The sequence below is a fragment of the Vulpes lagopus genome, chromosome 13, assembly GCF_018345385.1.
Source record: "Vulpes lagopus strain Blue_001 chromosome 13, ASM1834538v1, whole genome shotgun sequence".
NCBI lineage: Eukaryota > Metazoa > Chordata > Mammalia > Carnivora > Canidae > Vulpes > Vulpes lagopus.
In genome coordinates, this window is record NC_054836.1 from 58,866,846 (window position 1) to 58,871,372 (window position 4,527).

Genomic DNA, 4,527 nt, shown 5'->3' on the forward strand with positions numbered 1-4,527 from the left:
TTTTCTTAATGTAAAAATGATAAAACAAATCGTAAGTATTCACTTAGTTTAATTAGTTAGCAGCACTAAGGCACATTTAGTTTCATCTGTATCCTTTTTACATACTTTGTTCTAATGATCTTAACTGTAGAAAAGCTGAATGTTTTACCACTTCAAACTTTTTACAATACCCACATCATGACATCTCTTTTATATACCTTTGTCGCCCCACAGAACTCCCCCAGATGGATTCCCAACATTGCGCCAGGTTATTTGTGCTGAGGTGCTAGTGGAGGAGAAAGCATTGTGTGGCTAGAGTTCCCACAGAAAGGGAAGGAGGGAGGGAAGGGATGAGGAAAGGGGAGACGTACCGTACGGAGAGAGGAAGAAAGAGAAGGAGAGGCAAGAGAAGGAGAAGACCGAAATACAGAAGGAAGGGTGAATCAGAAAAGGAAGAGTTAGCAAGATGACTGAGACAGACACAAGAACACAAAGATTGTGCTCATCACTCACTGGTGATCCAGGTGTGATTTTTTAAAAATTACCTCTTTAGCGGTGCCTGGGTGGCTCAGGTGATTGAGTGTCCAGCTCTTGATTTCAGCTCAGGTCATGATCTCAGGGTTCTGGGATCGAGCCCCATGTTACGCTCCTAGCTCAGCATTGAGTTTCCTTGAGATTCACCTCTTCTCCCTCTCCCCCCACCCCCGTTCGTGCTCTATCTCTTTCTTTCTTCCTCTAAAATAAATAAGATCTCTTAAAAGAAGGAATCAAATCATATTTATCTTTTTAAAATATTTTATTTTTAGATAATCTCTACACCCAATGTGGGGCTCAAACCCACAACCCTAAGATCAAGACTTGCATGCTCTACCAAATGAGTCAGCCAGGGCCCCTGTTTACCTGTCTACCAACCTATTCATCTATCTATAGATCTATCTATCTTTCTAATCTATCTATCCATCCATCTATCCATGTATCTATCCAACTATCTATCCATCTATCCATCCATCCATGCATCCATCCATCTATCCATTTATCTATCTATCATCTATTCATCTATCCATCTATCTATCCATATAGCCATGTATCTACCCATCTATCCAAGTATCCATCCATCCATCCATCCATCCATCTATCTACTTAGCAATGGATTTTTTTTAAAGTCATCCTTCTTTCTCTGGGAATAAACACAGGAAGAGAAGACTAAACTGTGCCTACAATTCTCAAAACAAAACAAAACAAAACAAAACAAAAACAAAAAACAAAACAAAACTCCAAGTTCCCTTATAATGCTTTTTGCATTTTTTCCATAATTAAGAAAACTTTCAGCCACCCAACTGGACCAAGTCAGTCTTATTTCTTGGGATCACGAGTTCTTACTCCCTCCTGAAATATATGGCCCTTAATCAACAGAGGGCTCTTATGAGGGTAGGAACAACTTTCATGTCAGCGCTGGAAGGCAACCTAATGTGTATGCTCTATTTTGGGTAGGCAGGACAGCGGTCCATCTACACCCGCCGGCAGAAGTGAGCTGTAGCTAAATCAGTCTCTTCCCCTGTTTGCATCAGTGGAAGAAACTTGGTTGTGCAGACACTGGTGCCAACGTCGTGGCTTGATTTCCCCTGAGCTCCATTTCAGTGCCCTGCGGTGGCTCCTGGGGATGGAGGCAGATCATGGCATGACTGCGTTGTCATCACGCCTTCCTTCCCGCCGTCTTTTCCACTCTTCCTTGGGTGGCGAGGGACAAGGATGCGTATGTGGAGGAGCGAGCGGGTCCTTTTCCAGCAGTGTCACAGTTCTTTTAATCGGTTCATGATCCGAGTGGTTTGGGACCTTGGTGTTTTCCCTTCCAAACTGTTCGATGTGAGTTCTTGGTTCCTCTTCCCCGAGTAAGCTTCCTCTGGAGCTGCGCTGTGGGTGCCTCAAGCAACAGAAATCAGCGCTTCTCACTAATCATTACATTCACAGGTTCTAAAATGAAACACCTTTACTTTCTCCTCTTCAAATTGAGCTCCCCGGGACTAGGCCCACGCTTGAGAGAAATCCCTCTCTGCCCCCAGGCTCATCCTCCAAAGCCTGTCTCAGCTCTGGCATGTCCAGACACCACATCTCTTCCAGGTGGTAAATAAAACCTTCCGGGCACCATCTAGGTGTGAAGTGAGGTTCCAAAGAAAATGCTCTCTGGGTCTCCCCTACGTGCCAGACCCACAATGCCGTGGGCTCCGAGGATGTGCTTCTCAGTCTCCCTCACTACATTTAGCATCTCCTTTTAGTTATCATCCTTAATTGTTCCATCCTAGTCAAAGACATTTCCAAAATAATTGTGCGAGTTTCTACATCACATGAAAAAGTACAGAGGTGCCGGATGAAATAGCACCATCTCCTTTCTGCATTTTGTGGGAAGAAAATATTTTGCTGATGTAAAACCTCCTCATTTCAGTTTCATTATTTTGTTTGCTCGCTTTTCTCTGAGTTAAAAGGGTCCCAGGTGAGAAGTGATCGAACGTTGATGTGTCACATGAAACTTTCTCTTTTCCACTCAGCACTAATGAAAATATTTGCCCTCTACTTAACTAACAGGCCTTTTCTTTAAAACTTGCTGAACTTGTTTTTTAACTGAGTAACTTCAGCACAGACCATAACAGGGATGCTGTAGATTTTCATCTCTTTCATTCCTCAGGAAAAGAAAAAGAAAGGGAGGGGGAAGTCCCCAATTTCACGAGCTGAATAGGAAAAACAAAGAAAAGCTTCTTAGTATATGAAATAATAATTTCAAACTCTCGTTGGCTTATTAAATTATTGCTTTTCATTCCATACCAATGAAAAATCACTTATTGTCGCCAACGTAATATTTGTAAATTGCCAATATATTTTAATTTTATGTAATTATAATGTGAAAAACACAAATAGAAATGAGCATTCAGGACACCTGGATGGCTCAGCGGTGGAGCATCTGCCTTCGGTCCAGGTCGTGACCCCAGGGTTCTGGGATCAAGTCCTGCACTGGGCTCCTGCAGGGAGCCTCCTTCTCTCTCTGCCTGTGTCTCTGCCTCCTTCTCTGTGTCTCTCATGAATAAATAAATAAAATCTTTAAAAAAGGAAGAAATGAGCATTCATCATTAATAGACACATAGTGCTTTAGAATTTTAACGATAATATTTGCTTTTTGGGCAGACTCAAACTCAACACGTGGCATATGTAAGTGTTTTACGTGCTACTGACATCTCAGTTCCACCTAGAAATGTCCTGTAAATCCGCCCGTGCAATTAAAACAATCGGTAAGACACAAGGGTACATACAATCAGCATGAGAATATTTTAAACTGTTTTATCTTCTCAACAAAATTATTTCAGTAAAGCTAAATAAATAGTCATCAAATTACTACCCAGCAGACTCAGCAGCTGCTTCTATCTCAGGCTTCCGTAGAGGTCTTGCGGGTCCCCTCCCCACTCCGCTGAATTGACCCGAGAGACACAGGGGGATTAGTCTCGAGAGCTGGTTCCCTGCAGGGCACTGCAGATGATGGAGTGGGGAGCAGCTGCAGGGCCGAGCCTCCCGTCCCTCTGCAGGCTCCCCGAGTTCCGTTGGGAAGGCCCGAGGGCGCCCCGCTGCAGAGCCCCCGGAGATGCCGCGGGCTCCCCGCTCCCCCGCCTCCCCACCACAGGCCTACAGTGGTCTATCCTCCATTCGAATTTCTCTCTGAGCCCTCCACTGACTTAATTCACTCTGATGGAAAGTTCTATTCATTCTACAGCCAAATCCACCTCAAATCCACCTCCTTCTCTGTCTCCATTGCCAACAAAGTAGGCCAAGAAAATGGCAAGCTGTCAATTGGACCACTTGGTCAGCTTTTGTCACAGCAAAACTCGCTCTTCTCAATTCATTCTCCATAAAATATGGGAGTTATTGTCCTATTGTTACAAATAACAGAACTGGGCTTCCTGAGGGTAAATAAACTTGCCCAAGTTTATGTCAGAGTAAAAGGTCGCAGGAGAATTTTAAGCCAGGGAAACCAGCTCAAAGTTCAACAACTTATTCAATTTCATGTAACTATAAAATGGGTCTAGCTAGCTCAATTTTTTTATATATTATTTATTCATTCATGAGAGACCCAGAGAGAGGCAGAGACACAGGCAGAGGGAGAAGCAGGCTCCCTGCGGGGAGCCTGACATGGGACTCGATTCCGGGACCCCGGGGTCACGCCCTGAGCCAAGGACAGTCGCTCAACCACTGAGCCACCCAGGCATCCCCAGCTAGTTAAATTTTGAGCTTTTTTTACTAAACTATTCTGCCTCTCGATATTTAAAAGAATAGTGGCCAGAGGAATACTTTTTATGTCTCCTAAAATGGACCGGGGAACTCACTGCCTATGTGTGTGTATATACGTGTATTGTAGAAAATATCGAAATGTTAAGAGATATTAAGAAGGGAGCAAGAGAGAGGTAAAATTATGATTAATTTATTTTCTTCTTCATAATATTCTATTTCTACATTTTCATGAATTTTCTACTAGCAACATAGACTAGTTATAATCAGAAAATGAAGTTT